At 47.2% G+C, this 12,813-nt stretch overlaps 1 protein-coding gene across 1 annotated transcript in view; it reads right to left on the bottom strand.

The window, feature by feature from the left end:
• The window catches only part of acsf2 (acyl-CoA synthetase family member 2), a gene marked incomplete at its 5' end in the record, with an annotated part of 195,299 nt that overhangs the window by 146,243 nt on the left and 36,243 nt on the right, over positions 1 to 12,813 (bottom strand). The gene's annotated exons all lie outside the window — the stretch shown is intronic.

Raw genomic sequence — 12,813 nt, 5'->3', positions numbered from 1 at the left:
GCATCTACCACTCCTGCTGGCAACTCTCCGCTTTTTGAAGCGCACCTGCAAACTCCCTTAAATATTTCACCTTTTGCCCAAAGCACATGAACTCTAGTTCTCATCTCATCGAATAAGTGGGGGAAAAGAGTGTATCTTTGAATATTCATAGTTCTCATGTTCTCGTACATAGGAATCACCTTTGCAACTTAAAAAAAAAACTCTGGAAAATGCCATGTTTACTTACTCAGGCAATTAAAAGCATGAGAAGAATCACATGAACCAAGCAAAAGCACATTCTTCCCACATGAAGCAACCTCTACCCTAATCAAAAACCCATCTGCATCCCTGTGGAAACCACACAAGTCAATCCCCAACACAGTAATGCAGAGAGAGCGCAAGAAAAATAACGTACTCTGCATGGGTTCATTGTCCGTCCGGAGGGGAAGAAGCTGTTCCTGAATTGTTGAGTGTGAGTCCTCAGACTTCCTCCTTGACGGCAGCAATGAGAAGAGGGATGTGATGGGGTCCTTAATGATGGATACCACCTTTTTGCAGCATTGCCTTTTGAAGATGCCTTCGATGCTGGGGAGGTTAGTGCCCGTGACGGATATGGCTGAGTTCGCAACTTTCTGCAGCTTTTTCCAATCCATTGCAGTGGCCCCTCCATACCAGACACCGACTTTCAGGACTGATAGATTTTTTAAACATCTTAAAATGATGTTGCTTCCTAAAGTAGCCACGGCTGTGACTGTGGATTTCGGCTGTTGTAGTCCTGAACGAAATACCTCCTGATGATTCGCTTCGAAGCTACACGCAGAGTTGCCACTTTCCGACGCCACCTTTAGAGGTGACGAGAGAGTTACAAGGTAGCCAGGAAGCAGCTGAAGAATGGACTTAGGGGAGATAGAGTGGGGGTGTGGGGGGAATGAGAAAGCCATGGTATGTAGGATTTAGGAAAACCCCAAGGGGTGAAGAACAGGAGGATTTCCAGAGTGTGGGGAGGACTGATCAGGAGTAGCAGAAGGAACATGTGCCTTGACAGAGGAGGCAGGGGGATACTTGATGAATACCTTGCTTCAGTGAGAGGGATCTTGACGTTTGTGAGGACAACGTAAAACAGGCTGATATGCTTGAACATGTTGATGTTAAGAAAGAGAATGCGCTGGAACTTTGGAAAAACTTTAGGATAGATAAAACCCCAGGGCCAGATGGGATATACCCCAGATTAGCAAGGAAAGTGAGGGAAGAGATTGCTGTACCTTTGGCGGTGATCTTTGCATCCTCACTGGCTACAGTCATACCAAATGTTTGGAGTGTGGCAAATTTTATTCCTTTGTTCAAGAAAGGGAGTAGGGTCAGGTCATGCTTCACGAACCAAATGGAATCCTTCGAGAAGATATCAAAGCACATTGTTGAGGGAGAGCAGTGGATACGGTGTATATGAACTTTAATAAAGTGTTGGATAAGGTTTCCCATGGTAGCTCACTCAGAAAGTCAGGAGGCAGGAGATTCAGGGAAACCCCCCATGTGGATACAGAATTAGTTTGCCCGGAGAAGGCAGAGGGTATTCTGTCTGGAGGTCGGTGACCAGGGATGTTCCACAGGAATCTGTTCCGGGGTCCCTGCTCTTTGTGATTTTTATAAATGACTGGGATGAGGAAGTGGAAGGATGGGTTAGTAAGTTAGTAGACGACACCAAGGTTGGTGAAGTTGTGAATACTGTAGAGGATTGTTGTAGGTTGCAATGGGACGTTGACAGGATGCTGAGATGTGGCAGATGGAGTTCAACTCTGACAAGTGTGGGGTGATTCATTTTGGACAGTCGAATTTGAAGACAGAATACAGCAGGATTCTTGGCAGTGTGGAACAACAGCAGGATCTTGGGCTCTATGTCCACAGATCCCTCAAAGTTGCCACGCACGTTGTTAGTGCTGATCAGGTGTATGGTGTGTTGGTGTTCATTAGTCTGTGGGTTGAGTTCAGGAGCAGTGAGGTAGTATTGCAGCTCTATAAAACCCTGGCTAGGACACACTTGGAGTATTGTGCTCAGTTCTGGTCACCTCTTTATAAGAAGGATGTGGAAGCTTTAGAGAGGGTGCAGAGGAGATTTACCAGGGTGTTGCCTGGACATGTTTCATCAGGATATGTTGTGAAGACTCGGTCTCATTGGAGCAAAGGAGGAAGAGAGGTGAGTTGCAGAGCTGTACAAGATGGCATGAGGCATAGATCGAGTGGACAACCAGAGACTTTTCCTCAGGGTGGAAACGGCTAATACAAGGTGACCGGATGAAAGTATAGGTGGGTAGCAGAGGTAAGTTCTTTACACAGAGTCCGGTGGATGCGTGGACTGTCCTGCTAGGGGTGGTATAACAGACGTAGATAGGCACAAAAATAGAGAGTTATGTAGAAGGGGAGGGTTAAGTTCACCTTAGTGTAGGTTAAAAGGTCGGCACAACATCGTGGGCCAAAACACCTGTACTGTGCTGTCATGTTCCATGTTTTTTAAAAAGGTTATATTTTATTTAGAGAGTCACAGTGCAGAACAGGTCCTCTGGGCCCAATGCAGCAAACTACCTGCTTAACCCTGGCTTTATCACAGGGCAATTTACAATGACCTGCTAACCGGTACAGTGACCTACTAACCAGTAGGTCTCTGGGAGTAAACCAGAGCACTTGGAGGAAACCCACGTGTACATGGGAAGAACAAACAAACTTTCTTGCAGAGGTCACCAACACTGAACTCCAAACATCAACGCCCCAAGCTGCAGTAACTGCTATGTTGCCATGGCACCCTTCTGTGTTGTAAAACGCCAGCTGGTTCAAGCTTTCCTAAAGTAAATTTAACAACGCTCCCCAGTGTTGTATTGGCTTCTTCCCTCCACATGATCTCCGAAGCAGCTCACGGTCATTTAGTCATAGAGGATTAGCGATGCAACCGCTCGAGCCGAGCGTGAAGTGCACTAAGGGGTTGCCTATTGGATGACTATAGAAGCTGACGTGTGATCCACATATTCTGGTGCAGTGTGGACACAAGTAAGTGCCGGCTGTGGTAAGTGGTCGGGTCTTTTGGTTGTTCAATCTCTCCTCTTGCAACTGCCAGTTGTTCTGTGGGGCACAGCGGAGGTCGTTCACATTTAGTACAGTTCCCTCTGGAACAGATTTCCTCTGGGTGTGTCTATGGAGTGCAATGTCTATCCAGTTTTTAGATGTAATATTGAAAGTTTTTAATGTTTTGGTTTTACTTTAATGTTGAATTTCTTCAGGCTGATTTTGTTGTTACCTTTGAAGTATTTCCTTTACTCTCCAGGGCTCTCTGATCTTCCTTCAACTGGGGTAAAGGTTGTGTTTGGGGAGATGCGAGTTAGACATCCAGGTGATATGACCCATCCATTGGAGTTGCTATCACTGTGTTGTAGTGGAGATGCTGCTCACGTTGACCTCCTCCAGTACACTGATGGTAGTGCGTCTGTCCCTCAAGCTGATTGTCAAAATCTCCATCAGGCTCTTAGCTGGTTTTGTTCCAGGGGTTGCAGTTGCCGACTGTAGGTGGTCCAAAATTCAGCCCCAGATAGTAACGTAGGAAGGACGGCTGCTCTATAGACCAAAAGTTTTGTTTGGACCTGTAGGTCACGGTCTCCAAAGACCCCTATCGTTAATCTTGCATAGGCTCCACCAGCACTGTGTGATCTCCAAGTCGATGTCTGCTTTTGAGGAGAGAATGCTCTCAAGGTCAGGAAAGTGGTCTAAGATTCGAGGGCAATATCAGCAGCTGTTACAGAGTGCTGGTTAAGTGGCTGTTTGGGCGGAGGCTGACATGGGGCCTGTATCTTTTTTATGTTCAAAACAAGACACCTTGGCAAAACATTCAGCATACACTGGAAATCTTCAGAGATGCTGCAATTAACACCTCAACGCAAAAGGCCATTCAGCCCATCTAGTCTGCGCTGAACTATTAATCTGCCTTGTCATATTGACCAGCACCTGATCAGCCCTCCATACCCCTCCCATCCCAGAAATCCAGTACAGCACAGAAACAGGCCCTTTGCCTAGAAATCCAGTACAGCACAGAAACAGCCCCCTTTCCTAGAAATCCAGTACAGCAAAGAAACAGGCCCTTTGCCTAGAAATCCAGTACAGCACAGAAACAGGCCCTTTTCCCAGAAATCCAGTACAGCACAGAAACAGCCCCTTTTCCTAGAAATCCAGTACAGCACAGAAACAGCCCCTTTTCCTAGGAATCCAGTACAGCACAGAAACAGCCCCTTTTCCTAGAAATCCAGTACAGCACAGAAACAGGCCCTTTGCCTAGAAATCCAGTACAGCACAGAAACAGCCCCCTTTCCTAGAAATCCAGTACAGCACAGAAACAGGCCCTTTGCCTAGAAATCCAGTACAGCACAGAAACAGGCCCTTTTCCTAGAAATCCAGTACAGCACAGAAACAGCCCCTTTTCCTAAAAATACAGGACAGCACAGAAACAGCCCCTTTTCCTAGAAATCCAGTACAGCACAGAAACAGGGCCTCCCATCCTAGAAATCCTGTACAGCACAGAAACAGGACCTTTTCCTAGAAATCCAGTACAGCACAGAAACAGGCCCTTTTCCTAGAAATCCAGTACAGCACAGAAACAGGCCCTTTGCCTAGAAATCCAGTACAGCACAGAAACAGGCCCTTTGCCTAGAAATCCAGTACAGCACAGAAACAGGCCCTTTTCCTAGAAATCCAGTACAGCACAGAAACAGGCCCTTTGCCTAGAAATCAAGTACAGCACAGAAACAGGCCCTTTTCCTAGAAATCCAGTACAACACAGAAACAGCCCCTTTTCCTAGAAATCCAGTACAGCACAGAAACAGCCCCTTTGCCTAGAAATCCAGTACAGCACAGAAACAGCCCCCTTTCCTAGAAATCCAGTACAGCACAGAAACAGCCCCTTTTCCTAGAAATCCAGTACAACACAGAAACAGGCCCTTTTCCTAGAAATCCATTACAGCACAGAAACAGCCCCTTTTCCTAGAAATCCAGTACAGCACAGAAACAGCCCCTTTGCCTAGAAATCCAGCACAACACAGAAACAGCCCCTTTTCCTAGAAATCCAGTACAGCACAGAAACAGGCCCTTTTCCTAGAAATTCAGTACAGCACAGAAACAGCCCCTTTTCCTACAAATCCAGTACAGCACAGAAACAGCCCCTCCAATCCTAGAAAACCAGTACAGCACAGAAACAGCCCCTTTGCCTAGAAATCCATACAGCACAGAAACAGCCCCTTTGCCTAGAAATCCAGTACAGCACAGAAACAGCCCCTTTGCCTAGAAATCCAGTACAGCACAGAAACAGCCCTTTTCCTACAAATCCAGTACAGCACAGAAACAGCCCCTTTGCCTAGAAATCCAGTACAGCACAGAAACAGCCCCTTTGCCTAGAAATCCAGTACAGCACAGAAACAGCCCCTTTGCCTAGAAATCCAGTACAGCACAGAAACAGGCCCTTTTCCTAGAAATCCAGTACAGCACAGAAACAGCCCCTTTTCCTAGAAATCCAGTACAGCACAGAAACAGCCCCTTTGAAATCCAATACAGCACAGAAACAGGCCCTTTTCCTAGAAATCCAACAGCACAGAAACAGCCCCTTTGCCTAGAAATCCAGTACAGCACAGAAACAGGCCCTTATCCTAGAAATCCAGTACAGCACAGAAACAGCCCCTTTTCCTAGAAATCCAGTACAGCACAGAAACAGGCCCTTTCCCTAGAAATCCAGTACAGCACAGAAACAGGCCCTTTTCCTAGAAATCCAGTACAACACAGAAACAGCCCCTTTTCCTAGAAATCCAGTACAGCACAGAAACAGGCCCTTTTCCTAGAAATCCAGTACAGCACAGAAACAGCCCCTTTTCCTAGAAATCCAGTACAGCACAGAAACAGCCCCTTTGCCTAGAAATCCAGTACAGCACAGAAACAGCCCCTTTTCCTAGAAATCCAGTACAGCACAGAAACAGCCCCTTTTCCTAGAAATCCAGTACAGCACAGAAACAGGCCCTTTGCCTAGAAATCCAGTACAGCACAGAAACAGGCCCTTTTCCTAGAAATCCAGTACAACACAGAAACAGCCCCTTTTCCTAGAAATCCAGTACAGCACAGAAACAGGCCCTTTTCCTAGAAATCCAGTACAGCACAGAAACAGCCCCTTTTCCTAGAAATCCAGTACAGCACAGAAACAGCCCCTTTTCCTAGAAATCCAGTACAGCACAGAAACAGCCCCTTTTCCTAGAAATCCAGTACAGCACAGAAACAGCCCCTTTGCCTAGAAATCCAGTACAGCACAGAAACAGCCCCTTTGCCTAGAAATCCAGTACAGCACAGAAACAGCCCCTTTTCCTAGAAATCCAGTACAGCACAGAAACAGCCCCTTTTCCTAGAAATCCAGTACAGCACAGAAACAGCCCCGTTTCCTAGAAATCCAGTACAGCACAGAAACAGCCCCTTTTCCTAGAAATCCAGTACAGCACAGAAACAGCCCCTTTGCCTAGAAATCCAGTACAGCACAGAAACAGCCCCTTTCCTAGAAATCCAGTACAGCACAGAAACAGCCCCTTTGCCTAGAAATCCAGTACAGCACAGAAACAGCCCCTTTTCCTAGAAATCCAGTACAGCACAGAAACAGCCCCTTTCCTAGAAATCCAGTACAGCACAGAAACAGCCCCTTTGCCTAGAAATCCAGTACAGCACAGAAACAGCCCCTTTTCCTAGAAATCCAGTACAGCACAGAAACAGCCCCTTTTCCTAGAAATCCAGTACAGCACAGAAACAGCCCCTTTGCCTAGAAATCCAGTACAGCACAGAAACAGCCCCTTTTCCTAGAAATCCAGTACAGCACAGAAACAGCCCCTTTTCCTAGAAATCCAGTACAGCACAGAAACAGCCCCTTTTCCTAGAAATCCAGTACAGCACAGAAACAGGCCCTTTTCCTAGAAATCCAGTACAGCACAGAAACAGCCCCTTTTCCTAGAAATCCAGTACAGCACAGAAACAGGCCCTTTCCTAGAAATCCAGTACAGCACAGAAACAGGCCCTTTTCCTAGAAATCCAGTACAGCACAGAAACAGCCCCTTTTCCTAGAAATCCAGTACAGCACAGAAACAGCCCCTTTTCCTAGAAATCCAGTACAACACAGAAACAGCCCCTTTGCCTAGAAATCCAGTACAGCACAGAAACAGCCCCTTTTCCTAGAAATCCAGTACAGCACAGAAACAGCCCCTTTTCCTAGAAATCCAGTACAGCACAGAAACAGCCCCTTTTCCTAGAAATCCAGTACAGCACAGAAACAGCCCCTTTGCCTAGAAATCCAGTACAGCACAGAAACAGCCCCTTTTCCTAGAAATCCAGTACAGCACAGAAACAGGCCCTTTCCCTAGAAATCCAGTACAGCACAGAAACAGCCCCTTTTCCTAGAAATCCAGTACAGCACAGAAACAGCCCCTTTTCCTAGAAATCCAGTACAGCACAGAAACAGGCCCCTTTCCTAGAAATCCAGTACAGCACAGAAACAGCCCCTTTTCCTAGAAATCCAGTACAGCACAGAAACAGCCCCTTTGCCTAGAAATCCAGTACAGCACAGAAACAGCCCCTTTTCCTAGAAATCCAGTACAGCACAGAAACAGCCCCTTTGCCTAGAAATCCAGTACAGCACAGAAACAGGCCCCTCGATCCAATTAGACAGTCAAACAGCACAGAAACAGGCCCCTCAATCCAATTAGACAGTCAAACAGCACAGAAACAGCCCTCGATCCAATGAGACAGTCAAACAGCACAGAAACAGGCCCCTCGATCCAATTAGACAGTCAAACAGCACAGAAACAGCCCCTCGATCCAATTAGACAGTCAAACAGCACAGAAACAGGCCCCTCGATCCAATTAGACAGTCAAACAGCACAGAAACCGGCCCCTCGATCCAATGAGACAGTCAAACAGCACAGAAACAGGCCCCTCGATCCAATGAGACAGTCAAACAGCACAGAAACAGCCCTCGATCCAATGAGACAGTCAAACAGCACAAAAACAGGCCCCTCGATCCAATTAGACAGTCAAACAGCACAGAAACAGGCCCCTCGATCCAATTAGACAGTCAAACAGCACAGAAACAGGCCCCTCGATCCAATTAGACAGTCAAACAGCACAGAAACAGGCCCCTCGATCCAATTAGACAGTCAAACAGCACAGAAACAGCCCCTCGATCCAATTAGACAGTCAAACAGCACAGAAACAGCCCCTTTGCCGAGAAATCCAGTACAGCACAGAAACAGCCCCTTTTCCTAGAAATCCAGTACAGCACAGAAACAGGCCCTTTTCCTAGAAATCCAGTACAACACAGAAACAGCCCCTTTTCCTAGAAATCCAGTACAGCACAGAAACAGGCCCTTTTCCTAGAAATCCAGTACAACACAGAAACAGCCCCTTTTCCTAGAAATCCAGTACAGCACAGAAACAGGCCCTTTTCCTAGAAATCCACTACAGCACAGAAACAGCCCCTCCGCCTAGAAATCCAGTACAGCAGAGAAACAGCCCCTTTTCCTAGAAATCCAGTACAGCAGAGAAACAGCCCCTTTTCCTAGAAATCCAGTACAGCACAGAAACAGGCCCTCCAATCCTAGAAATCCAGTACAGCACAGAAACAGCCCCTTTGCCTAGAAATCCAGTACAGCACAGAAACAGCCCCTTTTCCTAGAAATCCAGTACAGCACAGAAACAGCCCCTTTTCCTAGAAATCCAGTACAGCACAGAAACAGCCCCTCCCATCCTAGAAATCCAGTACAGCACAGAAACAGCCCCTTTGCCTAGAAATCCAGTACAGCACAGAAACAGCCCCTTTTCCTAGAAATCCAGTACAGCACAGAAACAGCCCCTTTTCCTAGAAATCCAGTACAGCAGCACAGAAACAGGCCCCTCGATCCAATTAGACAGTCAAACAGCACAGAAACAGCCCTCGATCCAATTAGACAGTCAAACAGCACAGAAAACGGCCCCTCAATCCAATTAGACAGTCAAACAGCACAGAAACAGCCCCTCGATCCAATTAGACAGTCAAACAGCACAGAAACAGGCCCCTCGATCCAATTAGACAGTCAAACAGCACAGAAACAGCCCCTCGATCCAATTAGACAGTCAAACAGCACAGAAACAGGCCCCTCGATCCAATTAGACAGTCAAACAGCACAGAAACAGCCCCCTCGATCCAATGAGACAGTCAAACAGCACACAGAAACAGCCCTCGATCCAATTAGACAGTCAAACAGCACAGAAACAGGCCCCTCGATCCAATGAGACAGTCAAACAGCAGAAACAGCCCCTCGATCCAATTAGACAGTCAAACAGCACAGAAACAGGCCCCTCGATCCAATGAGACAGTCAAACAGCACAGAAACAGCCCCTTTGCCTAGAAATCCAGTACAGCACAGAAACAGCCCCTTTTCCTAGAAATCCAGTACAGCACAGAAACAGCCCCTTTTCCTAGAAATCCAGTACAGCACAGAAACAGCCCCTTTTCCTAGAAATCCAGTACAGCACACCAGTACACACAGAAACAGGCCCCTCGATCCAATTAGACAGTCAAACAGCACAGAAACAGCCCATCGATCCAATTAGACAGTCAAACAGCACAGAAACAGGCCCCTCGATCCTATTAGACAGTCAAACAGCACAGAAACAGGCCCCTCGATCCAATTAGACAGTCAAACAGCACAGAAACAGGCCCCTCGATCCAATTAGACAGTCAAACAGCACAGAAACAGGCCCCTCGATCCAATTAGACAGTCAAACAGCACAGAAACAGCCCCTCAATCCAATTAGACAGTCAAACAGCACAGAAACAGCCCCTCGATCCAATTAGACAGTCAAACAGCACAGAAACAGCCCTCAATCCAATTAGACAGTCAAACAGCACAGAAACAGGCCCCTCGATCCAATTAGACAGTCAAACAGCACAGAAACAGGCCCCTCGATCCAATTAGACAGTCAAACAGCACAGAAACAGGCCCCTCGATCCAATGAGACAGTCAAACAGCACAGAAACAGCCCCTCGATCCAATTAGACAGTCAAACAGCACAGAAACAGCCCCTCGATCCAATTAGACAGTCAAACAGCACAGAAACAGCCCCTCGATCCAATTAGACAGTCAAACAGCACAGAAACAGGCCCCTCGATCCAATTAGACAGTCAAACAGCACAGAAACAGCCCCTCGATCCAATTAGACAGTCAAACAGCACAGAAACAGCCCTCGATCCAATTAGACAGTCAAACAGCACAGAAACAGGCCCCTCGATCCAATTAGACAGTCAAACAGCACAGAAACAGGCCCCTCGATCCAATGAGACAGTCAAACAGCACAGAAACAGGCCCCTCCCATCCTAGAAATCCAGTACAGCACAGAAACAGCCCCTTTTCCTAGAAATCCAGTACAGCACAGAAACAGGCCCCTTTCCTAGAAATCCAGTACAACACAGAAACAGCCCCTCCAATCCTAGAAATCCAGTACAGCACAGAAACTGGTCTCTCGATCCTATTAGACAGTCAAACAGCTCAGAAACAGGCCCCTCGATCCAGTTAGACAGTCAAACTGCACAGAAACAGCCCCTCTATCCAATGAGACAGTCAAACAGCACAGAAACAGCCCTCGATCCAATTAGACAGTCAAACAGCACAGAAACAGGCCCCTCGATCCAATTAGACAGTCAAACAGCACAGAAACAGGCCCCTCGATCCAATGAGACAGTCAAACAGCACAAAAACAGGCCCCTCGATCCAATTAGACAGTCAAACAGCACAGAAACAGCCCCTCGATCCAATTAGACAGTCAAACAGCACAGAAACAGCCCTCGATCCAATTAGACAGTCAAACAGCACAGAAACAGGCCCCTCGATCCAATTAGACAGTCAAACAGCACAGAAACAGCCCCTCGATCCAATTAGACAGTCAAACAGCACAGAAACAGGCCCCTCGATCCAATTAGACAGTCAAACAGCACAGAAACAGCCCTCAATCCAATTAGAAAGTCAAACAGCACAGAAACAAGCCACTCGATCCAATGAGACATTCAAACAGCACAGAAACAGCCCCTTGATCCATCCAATTAGACAGTCAAACAGCACAGAAACAGGCCCCTCGATCCAATTAGACAGTCAAACAGCACAGAAACAGCCCCTCGATCCAATTAGACAGTCAAACAGCACAGAAACAGGCCCCTCGATCCAATTAGACAGTCAAACAGCACAGAAACAGGCCCCTCGATCCAATTAGACAGTCAAACAGCACAGAAACAGGCCCCTCGATCCAATGAGACAGTCAAACAGCACAGAAACAGCCCCTCGATCCAATTAGACAGTCAAACAGCACAGAAACAGGCCCCTCGATCCAATTAGACAGTCAAACAGCACAGAAACAGCCCTCGATCCAATGAGACAGTCAAACAGCACAGAAACAGGCCCCTCGATCCAATTAGACAGTCAAACAGCACAGAAACAGCCCCTCGATCCAATTAGACAGTCAAACAGCACAGAAACAGCCCTCGATCCAATTAGACAGTCAAACAGCACAGAAACAGGCCCCTCGATCCAATGAGACAGTCAAACAGCACAGAAACAGGCCCCTCGATCCAATTAGACAGTCAAACAGCACAGAAACAGGCCCCTCGATCCAATTAGACAGTCAAACAGCACAGAAACAGGCCCCTCGATCCAATTAGACAGTCAAACAGCACAGAAACAGCCCCTCTATCCAATGAGACAGTCAAACAGCACAGAAACAGCCCTCAATCCAATTAGACAGTCAAACAGCACAGAAACAGCCCCTTTTCCTAGAAATCCAGTACAGCACAGAAACAGGCCCCTCCAATCCTAGAAATCCAGTACAGCACAGAAACAGCCCCTTTGCCTAGAAATCCAGTACAGCACAGAAACAGGCCCCTCCAATCCTAGAAAGTCCAGTACAGCACAGAAACAGCCCCTCGATCCAATTAGACAGTCAAACAGCACAGAAACAGGCCCCTCGATCCAATTAGACAGTCAAACAGCACAGAAACAGGCCCCTCGATCCAATGAGACAGTCAAACAGCACAGAAACAGGCCCCTCGATCCAATTAGACAGTCAAACAGCACAGAAACAGCCCTCGATCCAATTAGACAGTCAAACAGCACAGAAACAGGCCCCTCGATCCAATTAGACAGTCAAACAGCACAGAAACAGGCCCCTCGATCCAATGAGACAGTCAAACAGCACAGAAACAGGCCCCTCGATCCAATTAGACAGTCAAACAGCACAGAAACAGGCCCCTCAATCCAATTAGACAGTCAAACAGCGCAGAAACAGCCCCTTGATCCATCCAATTAGACAGTCAAACAGCACAGAAACAGGCCCCTCGATCCAATTAGACAGTCAAACAGCACAGAAACAGCCCTCGATCCAATTAGACAGTCAAACAGCACAGAAACAGGCCCGTCGATCCAATGAGACAGTCAAACAGCACAGAAACAGGCCCCTCGATCCAATTAGACAGTCAAACAGCACAGAAACAGGCCCCTCAATCCAATTAGACAGTCAAACAGCACAGAAACAGGCCCCTCGATCCAATTAGACAGTCAAACAGCACAGAAACAGGCCCCTCGATCCAATTAGACAGTCAAACAGCACAGAAACAGCCCCTCGATCCAATTAGACAGTCAAACAGCACAGAAACAGGCCCCTCGATCCAATTAGACAGTCAAACAGCACAGAAACAGGCCCCTCGATCCAATGAGACAGTCAAACAGCACAGAAACAGGCCCCTCGATCCAATTAGACAGT

The sequence above is a fragment of the Mobula hypostoma genome, chromosome 22 (genome assembly GCF_963921235.1).
Source record: "Mobula hypostoma chromosome 22, sMobHyp1.1, whole genome shotgun sequence".
In the NCBI taxonomy this organism is placed as follows: domain Eukaryota; kingdom Metazoa; phylum Chordata; class Chondrichthyes; order Myliobatiformes; family Myliobatidae; genus Mobula; species Mobula hypostoma.
The sequence above is the reverse complement of the archived record's forward strand: the minus strand, read 5'-3'. Positions and strand labels throughout refer to the sequence as shown.